Genomic DNA, 23,825 nt, shown 5'->3' with positions numbered 1-23,825 from the left:
TGTGCATTGGGAGCAGTGGTGAAATTTTAGATGGGGCAGCCACATTAGGAGAAAGATGACTTTTTTATAAAGTGAGCCATGTTGGGGTGTGGTGGTTAAAAACCATTCTTAACATTTACTGAGCACGTTGAATGTGCCAGAGTCCCGTTCTGAGCCCTCTACAAGTGTAAATTCAGCTAATTCTCACAACCACCACAGTAGGGACTGCTTTTATCCCCAGTTTACAGATGACAACACTGAGAGACTTTATTTGTTCCCTTTAATTGTTTAGAGCAACAGGTATTATCACCAACTTATACATGAAAAATGTAGACTTGGAGCAGGTAAGTAAAGTGCCCAAGAGTTTGTGTCTGATTGGGTGTTACTGGCAAAGCAAGCAAGCAAATACGATTTCTAGTGATACCACAAATGAGGCGAGTCATGGAGGTAAATCTTTACCACCCATCTAAGCTACGCTTACAGACAGCCTCGTCTTTCAAAGTGGATGATATTACAGGGTAGGTGACAAGGCCAGGAAATTAGATTCTAACCCAGATTCCACCACTTATTAACCACATAGGTATGGGCAAGTCATTAGATCTCTCTGAGCCTCAGTTTTCTCATCTGTAAAATAGGGGACATAATTTATTTTGGAGATCACAGGGCTACTGCGAGATCAAATGAGGCAATCAGTGGGAAAGAAATATTTCTGAAGTATTCTGCTTTCTTTGTTCCTCCTGAGAATTCTGTATTTCATAGGTGAGACTAAGAATCAGAGAGAACAGCAATATTCCAAAGGCTGTGCTCTTCCTTGGATAGAGAGAAGGCTTTTTGGAAACTGACAAGCACAGTCAAGAATGAAGCACCATTAGTGTTACGGATTTTTTAGGGTAAGACCCATCACTCTGATTTTTGAGTAAGCCAACTTTTTATGCCAAAGAGGTATAAAGCAAATCTGGTGGGGAATTTGGGAAAGGGGATTTAGGGGTGGAAGGGAGAAAGAAACAGAAACCCGTCTGAGTGGATCACTTCCTTATTACAAGCTGCTACTTTTGGCATAAAGCCCACATCTGGCCTATTAATACAAAACCCTCTGGAATCTGATCCATAGCTCTCTTCGAGCCTCATATCCCATCAGCTCCATCATGAATCCTCCACTCCAGCCACACCTTTCCGCCAAGGCCAGGAGACGTGCTGAGGCCATCTGAGTAGCTGAAACCTCAGCTCGAAGAAGGAGGGTCCCCAGGAAGGTGACAGAATGTGAATGGTACCCCCTGAAGATATGGAGTGCTGTAGTGCTGGACAAGAAGGGAACTAGCAGGGATGTTCCTTACTGGGAAGGCAGAGAACCTGGAAGCCAATACAACCTGCCCAGGCAGAGTGTCCCACTCAGAGAACAGGTCAGGAAGAAGGTGAGAATATGCAGCATCATTTGTTTTGTCCAGCTGTCCTCAGGTAGCACTTTAATGGAGACAGACAGACAGCCTGGGACAGACGCCAGCAGCAGGAGCAGCCTCCTGGGCTGACTGAATGTTCTTCCCAGCCTTGGCCTTTCAGGCTGCTCGCAGTAGTCCACCAGAGCATTGGCCAATGGTCAGCAGGAGGCCAGCAGAAAAGTGTGATCCAGTCCTTGCTCGTTCCCTGGCCCTAGGAGTCAACCTCCTCATGGCATTTTACTTAATTGATACAGTTTCTGCCATGTATTGGAGCATCTACAATGTGTGCTTCCACTTAACTTTTCTAATGCTTACAACAACCCTTAGGAGACAGTATTTATATTCCCATTTTACAGATGAGGACACTGAGGTTTACAAAACTAGTCAGTGGTTCTCATAAACACAAAGGCCAAATTCAATTTACCAAGCCATGGTGCCTTTGCATAAAACTCAGACACCTCCTGGATTGTCTGTCCATGGCTAAATGCAGGAAAAAGATCCTCAGTGAAGAGAGTAGCATCCAAGGTCTGGGCCAGGCAAACCTACAGACATTTGCTTTGTGACTAATGGGGCCACCAGGCTCTGGCCTGAGAAATGTTCAGAAGGACTGTCAAAAGTCCTGCAATGATGAAACTATAAGATCACTGGTCGAGGTCTAAAAACTGACTGCTAAAAGGAAATTCTCCTATGGGGACAAGGAATGTTTTTTATGGGGACAAGGAATGTGCTGGCCCAAATCCTCCTACTTTTTGAAGCTTAGCTCAACTGCCACCCCATCCAGAAAGACTTCCTTGGTCTACCCTCTCTAGAGTTCCCTTTTCCTCTTGAATGCCCACAGACCTCTCACCTTCATCTCTTCCCCAAAAGCATGCATGCTGGTGTCCCCATGTTGCCTCCCCTGGGAGGTGTGAAAGTCCCTATGTTGTCTTCTCTGTGCTTGGTGATCATAGAGCCTAGAACTGAGCAGATGCTCAATTAAGTTTATTGAACTAAGAGTCACGTGAATGGCCTGAGCTGTCAGTGCAAGCAAGTGACATTCATGTGGGGTACATTTGTGTGCAAAAAAACCATAGTAGACCACTCTGGGCCCACTAGACCATGGGTCTACGTAGGTCTTTACTAACTTGCCTGGAGCCAGAGTTGCAGAGGCTTTGGCCAGACCCTTTATTTCCCTTCCCTCATCCTTTCTAGCTTGAGAACCTTAAGAAAGGGGACCTTTATTTTTCCCAGGTTCCCAAAGGAAAAGCTCTATATTTGGGAGCTCAGCAATGAAAGCTTCACTCACAAACCCCAGAAAAAAATGTATCCTTCTAAAAGAGCAAATGTTTCCTCTGGTCTGAATGGACTCTTCTTTTTGCTCCTATGGCCAGGAAGGAAGACAGAGGTGAGAGGCTTCAGAGGAGCTTTCTTTTATCCCCTCCCTAATACGCACCCTCGTCTTTTGGAGGGAATCTCAGAACCAAGTCATTCATTCAGCATTTATTGGATGCCTATTCTGTGCCAAGTCTTGTACACGAGGTATTGGGCATAAAACAGTGAACAAGACAAATACGGCCTAAGAGAGGACTCTTCTAGTTTCTATTTACTGGCTGGGTGATCTCCAAGAACAAGTTTCTTTGCTTCCTACAAGTTCTCACATCTCCTCGCTCCTTGGTCAGTGTGTCTGTGAAAGGGCACACTTTCCTACTTTACCACTTTCTGGAGGATGAGGAGCCATGGGTCCGCTCAGGTACCAAGTATACCATCAACTCCTACTAAACCCTGAGGGAAAGACCCATGTGTCATTCCTTTTCACATCCCCAGTGTGTGCACAGAGCTAGGCCTCATCCATGGTAGGCTCTCAGTAAATATTTACAGAATGCCGGGGAAAGAGCCACTCAGGTAGTTGGGCTTTCTGTCTGCAGAAGCAGTTGCTTCTCTCATGCTACCTGGGAGTACGCATGGGTACACTTGCAAAGCAGTGCTGTAAATTCCAATTTATACCCTCTTCATGCAGATATAGTTACCAAGTGTATCTGTGAATCAAGCCCAAATGTGAGTCATTTTACTGTTATTTGTGCATACCACAGTCAGTAAAGGTCACTCGCTTATCTGAGTTTTGCAAGGCTGGTTTTCCAGGAAGTTTCTTGGCTTCCTACAATTTCTTGGATATATCTGCAGTTACTAGTATCCTCCAAACCTCAGACAATTTTCATTTTAGATGCACAAAAATCCTGAACTGCAGAGCCTCCTGGCTGTATCTCCCTGGATCAAGATCATAATGAGGCTCCTTCAGAGTGCTGGGCAGAGCCGTAGGTAAGAGAAAGAGACTTGGCTATGGTGTCAGAGAGCCCTGAGTTCAAGTTTTGGCTCTGCCACTTAGAAGCTGTGTGACTTTCAAGTCACTTACCTTCTGTGGAGCCTTAGTTTTCTTGTCGTTAAATGGAAATAATGTCTACCTTCTAGGATTGTTGTGAGAATTAAAAGAGACAGTGTATGTGAGTGCTTAGTGCCATGCTTGGAATATAGTAATCCTGAAAAATGGTAACTATTAATTCCACAATTACAATAAAATCATGTTGAACGAATAAATCGCAAAGCCCTAAATCATCACCATGGTGATCACTCTTCAGCATTTACTACAGGGGTTCCAAAGCAAAAAACCTTGAGAGAGGAAGAACAGGAAAATATCTAACAGAAGTGTGATACTCTTTTATTATACGGAATCCCACTCTGGACAACCTGCTGGCTCCTAGGAGCTCCAGTCTCAGGAGGGTGCCTGTAGTTGAACTTGTAGTTCAGAAGCTAATGAGAATGGCTGTAGCCCTGACACTCAGAACAAAACCAGATACATGGGCTCACCACGTATTCAAAGAGGAAAGTTCCTTTCTGCATTAGATTAGCATCTCAGAGCAAACTAGGCAAGGGCTGCTACCCAAATCCATACCTCTCTGCCCTGGGTTCAAGGAGTGCCTTAAGGAGACGGCCCCAGTGTTATTTAATCAGCCAGGAATATTAAACAGCCCTTTGTTGTACGCAGAGACCTGATGGATTAAAAAATGAAGATAAGCCCCATCCTTGACAAGTGCTTGGGAGGACAGCTGGCAAAGATACAACAGCAGAGCTCAGGGATCTCAGAGATCTAGGCCTTAACTCTGTCTCTGACTAGCTACATTCACCTCCATGAGCCTCTAGTCATTCATCCATAAAATGCATGTATTATAGTAATGGCAATAAAAGGAAGAGAAGGAATATGGACTACCATAGGTTAAATATATCGAGATTCAGAAATAAAACAAACATGGTCCTTGACTTTGAGATGCTTACGGTCTAGTAAAGAAAATGGATATACAAACAGACACTACACAAACTGCTGATGATAAAATTATATATCACTATCATCATCGCAAGTTAGTTAACATTTACTGAGTATTTACCACTTGCCAGATACTGTCTAAGTACTTTGCTTATTTAATCCTTATAATGCCACTTGAAAGAAGGTACTATTCAGCACTTTGGAAGGCCGAGGTGGGCGGATCACAAGGACAAGAAATTGAGACCATCCTGGCCAACATGGTGAAACCCCGTCTCTACTAAAAAAAAAAAAAATACAAAAATTAGCTGGGTGTGGTGGCACGCGCCTGTAGTCCCAGATGCTCAGGAGGCTGAGGCAGGAGAATTGCTTGAACCCAGGAGGCGGAGATTGCAGTGAGCCAGGATCACGCCACTGCACCCTAGCCTAGTGCCTGGCGACAGAGCAAGATTCTGTCTCAAAAAAAAAAAAAGAAGGTACCATTATTACTCCCAATTTTGTAAATGAGGAAACTGAGACACATAAAGGCCAAGCAATTACTCAAGATTTCAAAACCTGTAAGTGGTGAAACCAGAATTTGAACTCAGGCAGTCTGCATCCACAGACCTTACCGTTAAGCATTCTTCTTTGTGTGCATTCAAAGAGTGAATGCAGGTAAGGTGCGCACATCAAGGCCTGCCACACACCGAGCACTTTCCAAGTGTCCATCACTATAATCCTTGTCAGCTTACGCCACAACCCCAGGGAGCACCACGGGACATGGAGGGGGGCTGCCAGACTGACTGTCAGAGTTAGGAAAGGTTTGTGAGAAGTGACACGTGACCTATGTCTGAGGGGCATTCTAGGCAGTAAATAATGCATGTGCAAGGGTTCAGAAGCCAGGCCAGCTGGGAACAGTTTTTTATAACTAGTGTGAAATGGCTGTGCAAGGACAGTGGCTGCGGGTGAGGTGGAGATGCTGGGGCAGGCCCAGGTGGTCACTGCCTGGAGGTGCCAGGCTAAAGACCTTGGCCTTTATCCAGTGGGTAAGGGGTCACATTAGTATGTAAGGAAGATTTCTGGTGGCCACATGGAGGATGAACCAGGCGGGGACAGGCTAGAAGCACCCCCTAGACTGATGGCAGGGTGCCTTCCTAGTGGAAAGATTCCAGTGGAATCTACCACTAGTCTTTTATAAGATCACATTCATGAGAAAAAGGAATAAACTTCCAGAGCTCTGGCTCAGGCGAGGAACTCAATCGTGTCAATAGCCCTGTGATCAAAGGCCAGCTCTGGCTCCAAGAAGGATGCCAGGCTGGGTGCCCATATCCAACCCTGCAAATGGCAGACAGGCGCCCGAAGGTCTCCTTGCTATGGAGCTAATGATGACCCTAGCGTGCACTGCAGTCATTAACTGGGTCCCAAAGATTGTCAGATATGAAAGATGATGGTATTTAATTATCATAAAACAAAAACTCCAGCTGCCTGAGAATGCCAACAGAAAGAGTTATTTGGCTTCCATTAAAATGCCATCGACTACCACTGATCAGGATGGTGATGTAGCAGTGCTGAGAGCTTAGCTAATGAACCTTGGCCTCCACGACCAATTTGCGAAGGCCAGAAAGCTCTTTATCACCACAGTCGGCAGTCGGAATCTGATAGCCTGACTTCCAGTCTCAGTTCTGCCTCCTTCATGCTGCAGAATCTCGGTCACTTTATTTAACCTGATTTTCAGTTTCTTCACTTGTCAAATGTATATGAAAGCAACTTGCAAACTGTAAAGTCTTGTGCAAGAGTTAGAGACAAATATCACAAAAATTATTATTGCCTGAAGCTAGAATGGATCAAAACAGTCATGTCCACAGTCTAACCACCAGTCTGAACATGATGAGGCAAGGGGTCACACTTTTTGTGTTGTTTTCTCTGCTTATTCATTCCCTCTCTCAACAAAACACTTTCAGTTCATTTTCACTTTAGTCCTATGTGATGGCCAGTGCTCAGGGCTTCGAAACAGGATTCAGCCTGAAACCCCAGATGGACTCGCACACAAGGAAGGGTCCACAGAGGACAGCAGTGGGGCTTCCCTGGCTCCCCTTCCGGTTTTCTGATGGGGAGTAAAAAATAGCATCTAGGTCACAATATGGCTATTTCTGCCTCCTCATTCATTTAGTCAGGACAGAACTTTGGGTGAACACTCAGATTATTAAATTGCTTTGCATTTTAGAAACAGTGGCCGAGCGCGGTGGCTCAAGCCTGTAATCCCAGCACTTTGGGAGGCCGAGGCGGGTGGATCACGAGGTCAAGAGATCGAGACCATCCTGGTCAACATGGTGAAACCCCGTCTCTACTAAAAAAATACAAAAAATTAGCTGGGCATGGTGGCATGAGCCTGTAATCCCAGCTACTCAGGAGGCTGAGGCAGGAGAATTGCCTGAACCCAGGAGGCGGAGGTTGCGGTGAGCCGAGATCGCGCCATTGCACTCCAGCCTGGGTAACATGAGTGAAACTCCGTCTCAAAAAAAAAAAAAAGAAAAGAAACAGTGGTGAAGGGATAATGTATGAAAAAGCCTCATTGTATGACGCAGTGGTTTTTAAATCAGGATGTCTGGAAATGTGAAGGGAGTGTTTTCTGGTTGTCACAATGGCTGGGAAGCACAGCTGGTCTTTGGCGAGAGGGGGCTAGAAGCTAGCCGCATGCAATGACTGGGACCCAGAGATCTCAGGGGGTATGCAGTCCGGTGGCAGTAGGATGGGTAAACAGCTGCTATAAGACTTTATTCTCTGTTTGCCTCCTCCATCCCCATCCTCAGTTCTAGACCATTCTTTGCCTTTCTGTATCTCAGGAGACTGACTCCTAAGGACTCATCACCTGGGCTCCCTGGCTCACTGGCTTCTGGATCGGTTTGGCTAATGGTGAGCACAGCAGGACACTGAAAGGTAGAAGGAGAGAGAGGATGGTTTGAATGTGTACCCCAAATTTCACGTGTTGGAAACATAATCTCCATATTCATATGTGGATGGCATTTGGAGGTGGGGCCTTTAGAAGGTGATTATGGTCAGATAAAACCATCAGAGTAGAGTCCCAGTGGTGGGACTGGTGGCTTTATAAGAAAAGAGACCTGGTCTGGTGCACTCTTGCCCTGTTGCCATGTGATACCTTCTGCAACATTATGACATGGTTAAGAAGGCCCTCACCAGATGTGGCCCCCTGAACCTTGGATGTCCTAGCCTCCAACTATAAGACAGAAATTTTTTTTCTTTAGAAATTACCCAGTCTGTGAGAGCACAAACAATGGACAAGACACTTGGCTCCCCACCCCATAGCAGCCCTGCTTCAGCTCTGAGTCTCAGGCAGTAGCCACATCCCTCCAGACTACAACAATTTACAGATAGAGTGGTCTAGGGAAGCTTCTAGGAAGAGCAAGGACTGGAGCTGGGCACTGAAGTTGAGGTAGGATGGAGGCAGACAAAAGGAGAGTAAGAGGGCATTCTAGGTATGGTCCTGGCATGAGTGAGCAAAGGCCCACAAGTTGAAAGATACAGATCCCCTGTGGCAGCAGGATGATGTGAGACCTGGGCACCTGGAGCAAAGGACCACAAAGACAGACAAGGCTGGAGCCTACCTTCAAGAGCTTAGAGTCAGGGGGCAGTTTCAAGCGTGTTCAGAGGGCTTACCCCGACTTCCAGTCTTTTTTTTTTTTTTTTTTTTTTTTTTTTTTTTTTTTGTTTTTTTTTTTTTTTTTTTTTTTTTTTCTTTTTTTGAGACGGAGTCTTGTTCTGTCACCGAGGATGGAGTGCAGTGGTGCAATCTCGGCTCACTGCAACCTCCACCTCCTGGGTTCAAGCAATTCTCCTGCCTCAGACTCTCAAGTAGCTAGGATTACAGGTTTATGCCATCATGCCCAGCTAATTTTTGCATTTTTTTAGTAGAGACGGTATTTCACCCTGTTGGCCAGGCTGGTCTTGAACTCCTGACCTTGTGATCTGCCCACGTCGTCTCCCAAAGTGTTAGGATTACAGGCATAAGCCACCATGCCCGGCCGACTTCCAGTCTTTTAAAGCCAAGAGTATTCGTAAGAGTGGCCTGAAGTCAGGAGTTTGAGACTAGCCTGACCAACATGGTGAAACTCCGTCTCTACTAAAAAAATACAAAAATTGGCTGGGTGCGATGGCTCATGCCTGTAATCTCAGCACTTTGGGAGGCCAGGCGGGCAGATCATAAGGTCAGGAGTTTGGGACCAGCCTGACCAACAAGGTGAAACCCCGTCTCTACTAAAAATACAAAAATTGGGCGTAGTGGCACGTGCCTGTAATCCCAGCTCCTCAGGAGGCTGAGGCAGAAGAATCACTTGAACCTGTGAGGTGGCGGTTGCAGTGAGCCAAGATCATGCCATTGCACTCCAGCCTGGGTGACAGAGTGAGACTGTCTCAAAAAAAAAAAGAAAGAAAGAAAAAGAAAAAATACAAAAATTAGCCGGATATGGTGGTATGCACCTTATCTCCACCAGCTACTGGGGAGGCTGAGGCAGAAGAATTGCTTGAACCCAGGAAGCAGAGGTTGCAGTGAGCTGAGATTGCACCACTGTACATCAGCCTGGGGAACAAGAGCGAAACTCCGTCTTAAAAAAAAAAAAAAAGAGTGAATCAGAACTCCCAGGCATCATTAAAATGTACATGAGGTTCCTCATCCATCAGTGAATGTTCTAGGATAGGACTGACAGGACTGGGGGAGAGTGCCCTATTGCCTTTAACTAGACAACTGAGGGAAGAACACATTTTCAGAGTCTGCCAGGAAGCAGTGTGAGCAACATGCTCTCTATTCCCAGGGTCATGGTAATTTATAGACAAACTAAGCCAAGAGCATCAAAATCTGTGTTTTCGAAGTGTGGGGCATGCATAACTTGGCTGGACCATCATTTGAACCCAAAAGTAGAACTATCTCAACATAATACTCCACCAGATTTCATTCTTGTGCTTGTCCCTATCAGCAGCTAATTTGCTGTGTGACCTTGGGCAAGGCACTTAACCTATCTGAGCCCCCCAACTGACAAACAGAAAAGGTGATGGGAGTCCACTCCAATTTTAAAATCTGATAGTGTATCATTCTGAACCTGTGATATTTGTTGATGAACACCTGCTTGTAAAATGTGTGCACAGCAAGTCGTATATTATATTGTGTTGTGTGACTGGGCACCAAACAAGGCAAAACAATGCAATGAAAGAAAGAGAAACATGTGGTGGTTCTTCCCCTACTCCCTCCCCCCTTCGCTTCCTGCTTCTCTGCTTTCATTTCTTTTACAAACACTACTTTTTATATGCCTTGTCCTTGATAACGGAGACGTAGAGATGGATTAGGCAAAGTTTCTGCCTGTAAAATCGGAACAGGCTTTTTGGGAAAGGCCAGCTGCAGCTGCGGGGTGGGGGGATCTTTTCTGGATACATGCTTTTCCCCAACTTAAAGTTGTGTCTACCTCAAGGCAGAATTTGTCCTGGGAAAGCTTTCTGGCTGTCAAGTGAGTTTTCCTTCCTTCCATTGTCACCTTCTTACCCTTTTCAAAATTGATCTGATCCATTAACAGTTAGGTCAAGTCTCAAATCAACAAGGAACCACAGCTGATGGGTAAGGGGCGGGTGTGTGTATGCAAGTGTTGGGGGTGGAATTCAACTCAACAGGAGTCAGCAGTGTGATGAAGTGGATAAAGCAGCTCATGGAAAGGTAGGTAGGCTGCATTCACCGAGGAAAAGCAGGAAGAACCAGGGACGGCCACGCTGTGCTGATTTGCTGGAGCAGGCCCAGAGGAGGGATACTGGATGGCAGGGTCACCTCAGTGCAGCAGAGACAGATTGTTCTCAAGGTCTCTGAGCTAGCTAATGCTTGCCCTGGCTTCCTTGGATGGTGAAGGGTTTAGAAACTGTATTCCTGTGGGAGTAGGAGGAGGACTGATGCTGCTAAACTGGAGAGGAGAAGGATTAGGGGAAGGGCTTAAAGAAAGAGTGTGTGTCTAGCAGTCCAGCTGAAAAACGCCAAATGCCTTATGATCTCCAAGCCTCATAGCTTATGCCCACACAATTCATGTGCTAGGAAATAAAACACCCGATCACATGGTGTATTAGAAGCCTTAAATAGAAGAACTCTTCCCAGCTTTGCCTTTAACTCACTCTGTGACTTTGGGAAAATCCCTTTCTTTCTCTGGGCCTCAACTTGTCTATCTGAAAAAGGAAGTTCCTTCATTTTATAATACTCTCCTGAGTCCCTTCCAGCCATTGACGGTCTAGTTTCTCTTGGCTTCCCTTGTTCCTCTCAGGGAATTTCCTGGAAAGAAGGAAATAGCGAGAATAGTACTGCTGCCTTCAAACAGCCAAAGGGTGGGAGGAGTAAACCTACTCTATGGGGCTTTAGGAAGATGAATCAGAACCGAGGCCAGGAAGTTACCTGGAGCAGACAGCAGTTCAGGTTAAGAAAACCCTTCTTCCTGCCAACCTCTCCAGTGTGGAATGGGCTGCCTCTTATGATAGTGAGCTCCTTGTCAATGAAGCAAGGCTGATACAACAAGCCTCAAACCCCCTGCCTGAATGTCAGTCATCTACAGCTCTAACTAAATGTACACACATTTAACTTAATGCCTCCCTGTCCCCCCTCAGCCCCAATTCTGTACTCCCTCTCCTAATGCATCTAATCTCAACATCACCAGCTGCTGCCAGAACCTCCCACCCAATCAATCAACCAGACCTCTGAGAATTGCCACTGTGTCCTCCTTCTTTTTCAGGTTCAACAACTGAGCAATGTAACCAAGTCCTCTAGATGTCGTCTTCCACATATCTGCTATCTCCTCACCACCCCTACTGCCATATCTTAGCTCACGTCCTCATTGGTGGACATTGGTGCCCAGCCTGCAGGCTCACCTCCTTCAATTCAGTGGCCATCAATCAGCTGGAGTGAACTCCCTAAAAGGAAACTGGGTTATGTTGCTTCCCTGATTGAAAGCATTGTTGTGGCTCCCCACTGCCCACAGGACAAGACCCTTCACCATCTGGCGCAAGTCCACAGCTCCAGGGTAGCATCCCATACCCCTCCACCTCCCTCTTTAAAAAGGTGCCAAGGTTAGCAGGTTAATTAGACAGCACTCATCAAACTGCTCCCTGTTTGTCTCATGGCCATGGCTTTGCATATGTTGTTTGTTTTCAGCATGGGAGGCGTTTCACACCTCTACCTGGTTAACTCAGATTAGAAGTTACCTCCTCCAGGAAGCCTTCTCTGACCATTCTCACTCCCAGTTTGGATTAGAGACCACCCCTCTGGGCTCTCTAGCCTCCGTGGCTCACTCTGAGTTATAGCCATTTGTTTACTGGTCTGTCTCTTCCACCAGACTGTACACTCCAAGGGCAGAGGTCATATCTTAAGATATCATAGGCTGTGAGGCTAGCAGTGGATGATTCCCCTCTCTGGGATACCAGGTAGGTTCCCATCTGTGGAACTCTTTCACCTAGGATCTGTCACTGAATGTTGAGGGGTCTGGGGTGATTTGGGCACTCTGTGTGTCTTCATCCTTCTCTTTAAACTTGATCTGACATTTCTCTAAACTGCACATTTAAGACAGCTGATAATGGAGATGGACATAAACTCTTTACACTTTTTGTCAACTGTTGGAGATGCCATGAAAAGAAAATCAAGACAATGAATCTCAAGGCTCCTGCATGGAATAGCCTACTTTGTTGAAACCGATGGTCAACATCAAAGGTTAGGACAGTTTATCAGGTCATTTTCCAAATTCTAACCCCCAATTTCATGGGCCCTGCAGGAGGCTAAATACCAGCACATGAAAGAGGTGAATTCTCATCCATCATATTAATATCTTTCTTGCCACTCTGTGGCCATCAGTAATTTTGAAGAAACTACTTTCCCTTGGAAGAGACACTGAGATTCCTCAAATGAAAAGGGACAAGTTGGCTAAAAGGTCGCTAGAACCCACAGAACGGTATTGCATGGTGGGTGAGCACCACGGCTCAGGCTCAAGCTGCCTTGGGATCAAATCTCACCTCCCCTGCATACATACTGGTCACATTACAGATGTTTTCTGATCCAGTTTTATGCCATGAACCTCATTCAAACAGCACAGGGGACAGGAGGGTGAGTGCTGAACCAAATAGAACCAAGTTTGAAACCAGGCTTTACCACTTATTAACTTTGTAGCTTTGTGTGAGTTTTTAACCTCTGAACGCCTTGATTTCTTCATCTGTAAAATGAGGATAATTAGCATAATTTGCTTCTTAGCATTGTTGCAGGGATTTATGAGATAGTGTATACGGAGTCTTTAGCATAGTGACCAGCCAATAGAAAGCATCAATTTAGGCTGTTAATTCACCCTCATAGCTCCTCGGAATTACATCTAATTAATTTTTCCTTAAACTACAGGGTCTCCAAGGGCAGAGATCTTATTTATCTTTCCACTTAGTGCTTGGTGGCTACAAATGTTGAATAAAACTAAATTAAGCCTTTGACCATGTACAGTCTTTAGGTCTGGACACTGGGAGGTTGTCAGGGAGGAAAAAAATAAATACTTATTTTTAAATTTATTTTCTTTCTTTTCTTTTAAAAAAATCCCCCATGCAGAATTAGATAATAAATATTTATTAACACATGACTGTGCTAAGGGCTTCTACAAAGGTTTCCTTAGTTCATCTTCAGAGCAACAGTATAGAGTAAGCCTTAATTTCTGCATTTTGCAGATGAGAAAACTGAGCTTCAGAAATCTGCTCACAACTTTATGAAATTTTTCAATTTTTTTCAATGATGGGATATTTTAGGCCCTAGCATTTGGGGCAATTCTGTTAAATGTGACATCTTAATTTGAAAAACAAACAACAAACAAAACAAGAAACCTGCCCATGGTCACACTGCTGGGAAATGATGAAAGCTAAGATCCCAACACAAGCTTCTGATTGCTCTTTCTACTTGACTCAGAGGGAGAAAAAATTAATTCTGAAGCACCTCAGCTATATGCACTGAGCAATTTATTAAATGCAAAAACCCCTCATGTATTTTTGTTATGCTTGAACAACAATATCAACAGTTACATGATGAATGCTTGGGGAACACAAAAAGTGTTGCTGTTTGATAACACACCAGAACGACAATCCTAAGAGATGGGTGTTAAGATCCTCCTTTCACCAAGAAGGAAGCGGAGACTATGCAAGGATACGCAGCTTGCCCAGGTGGCAGAGCCCATAAACACACTCCAAATGCACAGTCCTTCCCAGCCTTTCCAGAAGGTGCATGCAAAGCTCTCTACCTTCACAGAAGAGTGCCCATCCAACCCCAGCAAGTCACAAGGCAGCAGGGTGGCCCCTACTCATGTGACCTTTACCTTCTTCCTTAAGCCCTAAAAGGTCCCCACTTGGGGGAAAAGGCAGAAAGCATCCAATGAATTGTACAAATCAGAGAGATGCTTCTCATCACTTATGACTGACCACATGTGGGTTTTTTATTTTTTATTTTATATAAGCTCAGAAGATCTTGCTCAGGTATTCTATCCATCAATGTCCATAATCCCAGTCATACTAGAAACAGATAAAAGAAATTTTGTCCCCCTGAAGTCCTCTGCAAAGTGTCTGTCTCAATCCCGAGGCAAGAGAAATGTAATAATACCAACGATGGCCTCAAAGTATTGAAGGCTTGCTGGGCTGCTGGTTAGTCTGCAAAGCATCTTTAGGCCACTGTCTTTCCACATCATCTTCCCAAGAGTCCTCAGAGGTAGGCTTAAGAGGAACTTAATACAGTATGTTAGGAGGGTGGCCTGGGTTTGAATCCTGGCTCTACTATTTCCTAGCTGTGGCCTTGCACAAGTTACTTAGCTTTTCTTGTGCCCATTTTCCTGGCTTGACATATAGAGATACTAGTCACAAGGTTGCCATGAGGATTCATGTAAAGTGCTAAGAACACACAAGACACATAGCAAGTACTCACTAAATGTTAGCTATTGTTATCTCTATTTTCCAGAAGAGAAAACTGAGACTCAGGGAGAGAATTTGTTCATGCCCCATAGCAACTAAGTGCCAAGACTGGAATCCAAGTCTGTCTGGCTTTGAGTCCCACGCTCCTAGTGGCGATGGCATACTTTCTACCCTTCACTGACCTGTACCTTTCACCTGGCACACAGTAGGTGTTCTGTCAATAGTATTATTTGTAGTATTTGAGAATGTCCTCTTAAGCGCTACACTTCTCGTCAATGCCCACCCAAGATTACTGACTCCCAGCTCCTACCCCTTCTCTTACCACAGCATCATGCTGTTTATAGAGCAGTCCCCATCCAAAACCCTCGAGTCAGGGCACGAATGACACTAACTTTATTTCAATGCAAAAGGTGTACATTCTGTGGGTGCCACCTGGGCTCATCTCCCAAGTTAATTCTTTTCTCTCAGCTGTGGAGTATTTTGTTTTTCCAATTTCAGAATCTACTTATGTTAAAATAAAAGAGAGAGAGAGAGAGAGAGAGAGAGAAATCCAATCAGCCCAGCTCAGGTTCGTGAAACAAATAATGCAGCTGGCATAGAACCTTAATCAAACAGTTATATTCATAACCACAGTGATCACTGCTCTGCTTAATTTATACAGCCCCGGGCATCCTGAAGTCATGTCTCTTGACAATACAGGCTGCAATGCAAAGGCACACTGACACCACTGAAGGGGTGTAGATCCAGGCCTGGCATCTTGATGAATCTGAAGCAAACTGGGATTTGGAGGCACGTCCCCCAGGAATTCCACCCATCCCTGAATGTCATTCCACATTCTGTTTTTATTTTTTACTTTTAATAAGAAAGTAGGAGAAATAAACTTCTACCTGGCTGCTTCCTTTGTTTTCTGGAAGAAATAAAGTAGAAAGTCCAAGCTGCCTTTGTGTCCTAGAGAGGACAAGTGCTTCAGCATTTGGTTGACGTGAGTTTGAATCCCAGCTCTGCCACTGACTCAGCTGTGTGGTCTAGACAAGCTACTTAGCCTCTCTGAGTGTTATCTATAAAATGGGGATAATTGTACCTACTCATAGATTGATGTTTAAACGAGAGAACATGAGTTTCCTACATGAGTTTTTGGATTCCCAATGGTCCCAACACAAGACCTACTTATTGTAAGTCTAATCTCAAAGTTTATTTACTATGTCTACAATCATTATGTCTATAATCACAATGTCTACGGTTACTAAGTGAATACTATGTGCCAGAGATTGTGTTATTTACATGCATGAACTTATTTCATTCTAAAAACAACCCTATAAAATATGTATTATTATCTCATTTCCAAGTTTGAAATAACCAAGGCTTGGAGAAGTCAGTAGACTGGTCCAAAATAACACATAGTAGTAAGAGGGGGAGCTTTTAGAGGCACCAAGATCACAGAGGCAGAGTCAGGATCCAAATGCAGGCTTGTTGTTCTTCTTCTCTGTCCTTCCCCCTCCCTCCACATCACCCATCAAACTCCATGCTCAGCAGACAGCAGACACTTGACGAATGTTATTTCCCCTTTCTTCTTCCTTTTTGCTTCATATTCTGGGATTCCCTGGGACAACTCAGAAATCCAAGTAATAGTTCAGAAGGGCTTAATCATCATTTTCAACTAACATCAGTGAACATTTGCAATGAGCTTGCTCTGTGTTGGTTACTGGGCAGAGATACTTCTATTCTTGCTGTAGCCTTCTAGATTTCTGGATTATCTAGATAAAAAGTAACTGGGCAACGTAACCCTCTTGAATCACAAGAGGGGTGGGGTGGGGGAGCTGCGACAGTAGGCACCCTGGTATATCCAATTTGGCCTGCTTGTGCTGTGCCCACTGTCCTGCAGTGGCACGTGGCAGGCCTGGGTTCTAGTTCCTCCCCTGCCATGATCTTGGGGGCACAGAGGCCAGTCACCTCACCTCTCTGAACCTCAGTTCCTTCCTGTGTCTATAGAGTGTTAGACCTGATTTATTTGCTCAGCAAATATGTCTGTCAGTTGTTTCCAAACTTTTCACTCCCAGGGTCCTATGATTATCTACAATTACCCTATGTTTTAAAATATTTTGTTTCTTATATAAACTATCTCCATTAACTAATCATTAATTGTTTTCCCATTTTAAAATCAAGCACATGTAAAGCTGGCGATTAGAGTTTCTGATAAAACACAATAAATGGATCCCTAGCACCTGGTCCATTGCTAACATGAAATAGGCCCCCTTTTTTTCTAAATGAAGGAGTACATGAATAGGCAAATGCTTGATCCTACACAGATGAGCACTGGTGGGTGGAAAAATTAAGAGTCAAAAACAGAAAGACCTAAATTTCAGCTGTACCATTTACTTGCTGTTTAATAGACGGTGGGTCACTCACACTCTCTGAGGCTCACCTGTGACATGAAGATCCATCTTGCTGGGTGGTTTAAAGTAAAAGAATAAATCATGACAATAATGGTAAGATAAATTATAGTCCTCTCATATATAATATATGCTATGTGGCAGGCAGGTTTATACACATTAACCCAGTCTGTGTGATGATCCTATGAGGCAGCTACTATTACATTCCCATCTTACAGATGGAGAAACTGAAGTACAAAGCAGATACTATGTAACTTGTCCAGGGACAGATTTGTATGATAGAGACAGGATCCAAACCTAGGCGGTATAGTTCTAGAGTCTGAGATCTTAATTCTTAAGCTCTACTGGTTGGCATGTCATCGAAAGTACCTGGCATATTGCCTGGGAATTACCATGCTTACTAAGCAGAAGCCCTGAAGGCTGGCCAGTATAGCAAAACAATGAGCATAGTTTTTGGCTGGGCTTTTTGCAATTATGGCAAATGCTCACAGCATCGCTATATTGAAGTGATCTGTAATGGCGCAGGTATTGTAGTTTGCAATTGAGTATGAGGTGCTGTCAGAGACTGGCTGTACTGGTGACTGTGCCACAGAGACCTTAGAAAATAGGAGGAAAAACGAGACAAGTGCTGTCCATTTAGCCTCTTTTCCACAAGGCATGAAGGATTCGTCTTGCTCAAGGCTGTTTCTTCCCATGGTGCCTTTGGCCCTGTAGTGTACCTACGTGGCTTTTGCTTGCCTGCTATTTCTGCTAATAATGAAATCATCTTTTTGTTTTGGGAGGCCGTATTCTCAGCCTATGAATTTGGATAAGACTGAGTAGCCAATGAGAACACCTCCTTTTCCCTGGCTAGGGTGACTGATTTAGGCAGATATGTGACTGTGGTCAGGCTAATCAGAGGTACTCACAAGATTTTTTCTGGAGCTATAGAAAAAGAGGCACTGTTTTTTCCGTTAGGATACAAGGCTGGTAGTAGATAAACTTGGAGGGGTCCCTTTGTCATCACATGGGGAATCCCTGCCTGAGAGTAAGGTCAAAACAAAGGGAAACAGACTCAGGAGGGATTCATGAAGACATCTGAATGCCTAGATCTAGCAGGACTGATGGAAAAAGGAGCCCCTGGATGTTCAGTAACATCACCCAAGACATTTTCCTTTCTTAAAAACATGAGTTGGAGCTGGGTTTGCATCCTTAACAGCTAGGAGTCCTGCTAACCTGCCCCCACTGTGCCATCAGCGTAGAGTGCCTTTATGAGACCCTTCTCAATCCATGAGGTTAGAAGTCAGAGGCTGAAACACCACATCACTCTTCAGGCAGACCTGCCCACACCTTCCCTCGTGCCCCAGGAACCCAAAACCACAAGGTAGGTAGCTGTACTTGCCCAGCTAGTACACTAACTCGTATGCATGCCTATGTCCCCCACTGATTTGTGAGCCCCTGGAGATGCCTCTTGTTTATCACCATGTCACTTGCACCGAGTCCAGTGCCTGCTACATAGTAGGTGCGAATGCTATTGAACAGAGAAGCAGGAAACACTCTCTCAGACATCATCCACACCTCAGCAAATGCTTAAAATGTTTTAAAAACCAGAGATGTTTTAAATAGAATGCTCTACGACTATAAAGTTCTGACCATTTCTACTTCGTAAGAAAATTGTCCTGTAATGATCTGTGGATATTAAGTAATGAGAAATGTCCATTTCCAGGTGGACAGACCATGACCTGTGTGGAAATGGGAGCAGCTGCACTGCTGAGCCCAGAGGCAGGAAGAGGCATCCTCTGGGTCAAAGTAACACAGTCTGCAGCTTTGTTCACGGTCTCGTCCTCTCTCCGCATTACTCCTGGACACTGTTACTAATCACACTTATTCACATTGATTTTTTTTCTCCCCAAGGACAAACTACCTCATCCCTCCTAATCTAATGGCTGAAATTAGGGAAAAGCAGCCATCTGATAGATGTTAGGCTTCATCCCAGAAAGGAAAACATCAAACAAGATATTACATATATTTAAAAAGCCTTTTAATGTTTCCATTCTCTTAACTGTCCGTGCAAATCAGGCAGAATAATTCCAAATGGGGAAAAATGTGTTTGAGTCTGTGGCTGTTTTCATGACCCTTCATTGAGTCGGGTCATCCAAAGAGTGCATTTTTGTGGCGGCCAGACTTTCTTCCTAAATAAATGCAGAGTCTCCTTTGTGCCAGGCTCTGCGCTAGGTACTTTAAATCTGGGTTCTCTGATCCATGCTACAGCACTGTGAAGTTTAATGTGATCAACTTCATTTCACAAATGAGGAAACTGGGGCTCAGGGAAGTGAAGGGTTAGCATGGGTTGTCTAATAAGTGGTGGCTTCAAACCAAGGACTAGCTTGACTCTCCAAGCGCAGGGTCTTTCTATCTCTCTCCATTGTCTACTGTTGACATTGTATGTTACAGGGATTCAGAAAAGATGGGAAGAGCCAGTCCAGTGAAGGCAGGCATTTATACAGTGTGTTGGGCCCACCTACGGCCTGGTATTCCCTAGGTCTAGAAAGTAATGGGGGAGATGCCTGGGTCTGTCATGTGTCTGGTTATCCCAAGCTAAGGTCTGGACAGGGAGTGCCATGGCACAGCAACCACGTCCAAAGACAAATGCACTGTGCCCAAGGGAACGTCAGAAATACATCTCTGTTTCTCTCTCTCTCAAACTCAAATGTGGCATTTAGGAATATTTCTAAATGTCAAAAGCCTCCATGAAGACAGTCTGACTGCCCCCTTCGCATACACTTGAGGTCTGAGCTATAATTACAGACACTTCCTTCCTGACCGTTCATATTTGCCTAGTCTGAGCTCATCTGCGCAGCATAGCGGGGCTGTAGCCAAAGCAACCAGGCTCCCTGGGGAATCCTGCTCTCCCAGCAGACTGACAGGGAAGGCCTAGAGATAGAAGGTACAGGACTAAGGCAAGGAGGGAGATGTCGGTCCTCAGGAGGGAGGTGTCAGTCCTCGGGAGCCTGGTATCTTATTGACAGCTCAAGGCTCATCACTAGACTGAAATCACACACTGCCTGTCTTACTTGTGATCTCAGACTGAGGATCATGAGAATTCCTTTGGGGCCCTCAAGCCCACAGACTCTCTGTCTTTGGAGTACAGAGGCAAGTCAACCAACTTTCACTGGTACCTACTATGTCCAAGACCATGTGACAGGCATGGAGAGAGGGGCTAGCACGAATGTCATCCCTACCATCAAGGCACTGAGCCTCCTGAAGGAGACAGGCGTAGAGACAACAGCCCTAAGCAGATGCAGCATGGGAACTGCTGGCACCGAGGCTGTATAATGAATGTGATGGGGCTGGAATGGACTGATGTTCTCTTGCAAAATTGGGAGACAGTGCCCAGGAGAAGCAATAAATGCCTATCAGATGTCAACATGCAGCAGGTGCCTGCAGAACATTTCTATTCAAGGCCTCTGAGGTGATCTCTGGAGATCTTGAAGGATGGGCAGAATTAAATGATAGGGACAATGTATAAAATATGCAGAGACAGCGTGAGGAAAGTCAGGCAGGCAGAAAATAATAGGAGTGCAGCCTGTACCTTTCAAAAGCCAATTAATTTAATTAAGCCTTGCCCTCGTGATGTCTTTATGATGACAATTTTCTTGTTGTTTAACTCCTCCTGTGTTTTTGCCTGGTGCCTCCAACTAGGACAACATGTCCAAATACTTCTTTAAATCTGTTTCTCCCTGGAGGCCACACAGTGCTCTGTCTGCAACAAAATCTGACTTAACTGCTATGACAAAAGGAGGCCTACGTTCCGATATGAGAAAAAAACACTGATTGGACTGACACAGACGCAAACATCATTTCTGAATATCCTATCCCAAAGCAGGTTTTAACATCAAAAAGAAAGTCCTTTGCATGGTAATACAAAGACTAGTGGTGAATGAATGCAACAGCGTGAGAATCCTGGTCAAACACGTCAAATACGTGATTATAGTCCGGCAGGCATCAGCCCCAAGGCCTAAGCCCTGTGAAATAGCAGGAAAGCGAGCTAAACAAAAATGTCCCTCAAGCACAAAATACAAGACGTGGCACTCAGGAGGTAGGGTGCATGCGGAGGTAGAAGAATCTCAGGACAGGATGAGAATCCACCAAGGAAGGAGGTGAGATGTATGATGCCTACATCCAGCCCGTACTCAAGACATCCTCAGCATCTCTGTCACTATCACTTATCACTATTTCCTTAGACCAGTGATTTCAGCTCAGCCAAGCACTCCCTTCTGAAATATTTTTTTTTCCTGGAGCACCTCTCATATGCCAGGCATTGAATCAAGCACAGAGGGTACAATGACAGACAAAAGTGGTTGGTCCCTGCTATCAAGTGGGAGGCAGGGTGGTGAACACTTAAACGTCGTACACAGCAGGCGGCCTGCAGTGAGGGCCAGATTCTCCGGTGTGTGAACTCTTCGGTCACCCAGAGCCCTGCACTTAGAAGGCCCTGTACTTAGAAGGCCCTGTACTTGGTTTGATGGGCTGACACTATCCTGAAATTCTGAAAAAATGTTGAACAAAGGGCCCTGTATTTTCATTCTGCACGGAGCCTAATAAATGATGTAGCCTGCCCTGGATATGATGAAAGACCTTTGCCCTCCAGCTTCCATTCTACCTTTTCCCTTGAGTAACAACAGTGTGGTTTGGGGAGCTGATCTACACACAAGGTGTCTGACTGATCTGAGGGTGACCTCATCCCCTGAGCGAATGAGTGTTGCAGGACTGAGCAGGTGACCCAGTTTGAGGCAGTGAAACTCCATAAGATTTCCGGAAGTTTCTGGAAAAAAACCGTTCTTTGTTTTTATTTTTATTTTTATTTTATTTATTTATTTATTTTTGAGACAGGGTCTCACTCTGTCGCCCAGGCTGGAGTGTAGTGGTGCGATTTTGGCTCACTGCAACTTCTGCTTCCTGGGTTTAAGTGATTCTCCTGCCTCAGCCTCCTAAGTAGCTGGTATTACAGGCACGCACGTGGCTAATTTTTGTATACATATATATTTTTAGTAGAGATGGGGTTTCACAATGTTGGCCAGACTGGTCTCAAACTCCTGACCTCAAGTGATCTGCCCTCCTCAGCCTCCATGCTGGGATTATAAGCATTAACCACGGCACCCGGCTATTGTTTGTTGTTTTTTTGTTTTTTTGTTTTTTTTTTGAGACGGAGTCTTACTCTGTTACCCAGGCTGGATTGCAATGGCGTGATCTCAGCTTACTGCCACCTCTGCCTCCTGGGTTTAAGCAATTCTGCTGCCTCAGCCTCCCAAGTAGCTGGGATTACAGGCGCATGCCACCACACCCGGCTAATTTTTGTATTTTTAGTAGAGATGGGGTCACCATATTGGCCAGGCTGGTCTCGAAGTGCTGACCAAAAGTGATCTGTCCACCTCGTCCTCCCAAAGTGCTGGGATTACAGGCGTGAGCCACTGCACCCAGCCTGTTCTTTGTTTTTAATACTGAGCAATGGAAGCCAGTTTCTCTTGACCATTCAGTGAGCAAGCACACAGTCCACAATGCTGCTAGCCGCCACCCTACAACTACAAGGGAAACCGGCCTGAGTACAGCAGAGAAAAACCGGGGTAAGAATGTGGTTCCATGATACTGCTGGTCTCTGGAGCAGCCATCCCTGAGGCCCACCCTACCTCTGGGCTTCCTTTTATGTGACACAATATATATTCCTAGTACTTGGTGTTAAGTTTTCTGCTAATTACAGCCAAAAGTATCTCCACTGACACAGAATCAGATCAACTCATAATAAAACTCGATTCTACCACTTACAGCAGTACACCTTTGGGGAAATCCCATTTTCTCTCCTCCACTAGAAAATGAAGGCAAGAAATGACATTTCATTAGACTGTAGTGAGTGTCAAAGGCTGCAATGCTAGTGAAGACATCTGGACAGTGCCTGGCACACAGCAGGGGCTCCCTCAGCGATAGGTATTATGATGAGGATAATGTGTGGCCCTAACAGCTGTCTGCCACTGCGTTTCTGGTGATGAGTTGGTTAGGAGCTGAATTTCCCAACTATAAGAAAAAAACAGCAGAAATCCTGTTTTAAAAGACTGTCTCTTGGTATAAATAGCAACGTATAACTATACTAATAGAATTTAAAGAATTGACAAGCAAATTCACTTTGTATGTTATAGAAGCAGTAAGTTGGTCAGTTGCGCTCTCAGAAATCTGGACAGTCCCTGGTCACCCATAACACTGGGGCTTTCGTCTTTATGAATGCTAATTGAAAGGTTCACTTACACAGGCTGAGACGGCAAAGCTGTGATTTTGCAAAATTAAAAGTAATTTCATACACGCCAACACAGATAAAAACCCTAGTTTCTTTCTGTTCTTATTTGAGTAACCTTCTAAATCTTAATTCTTATTCTGTATTCTAACTTTGATCTCCTGACATTTCCAGCTTTTTTCTCCCAACAAAACAAAACAGAGCAAAAAGCATCAACTGAGATTTGTGTGATTTCAGCTTAAGAGTTGGATGTCGGCCGGGCATGGTGGCTCACGCCTATAATCCCAGCACTTTGGGAGGCCGAGGCAGGTGGATCACGAGGTCAAGAGATCGAGACCATCCTGGTCAACATGGTGAAACCCCGTCTCTACTAAAATTACAAAAATTAGCTGGGCATGGTGGCGCGTGCCTGTAGTCCCACCTACTCGGGAGGCTAAGGCAGGAGAATTGCTTGAACCCAGGAGGCGGGGGTTGTGGTGAGCCAAGATCGTGCCATTACACTCTAGCCTGGGTAACAAGAGCGAAACTGTCTCAAA

General features: G+C 44.9%; 1 protein-coding gene across 8 annotated transcripts in view; it reads right to left on the bottom strand.

Annotated features, from left to right (window-relative positions):
• TENM4 (teneurin transmembrane protein 4) overlaps positions 1-23,825 on the bottom strand; it is an 827,507-nt gene that overhangs the window by 248,051 nt on the left and 555,631 nt on the right. The gene's annotated exons all lie outside the window — the stretch shown is intronic.

Source organism: Cebus imitator, unplaced genomic scaffold, assembly GCF_001604975.1.
Source record: "Cebus imitator isolate Cc_AM_T3 unplaced genomic scaffold, Cebus_imitator-1.0 Scaffold424, whole genome shotgun sequence".
Lineage (NCBI taxonomy): Eukaryota > Metazoa > Chordata > Mammalia > Primates > Cebidae > Cebus > Cebus imitator.
This window is presented reverse-complemented; position numbering and strand designations above follow the sequence as displayed.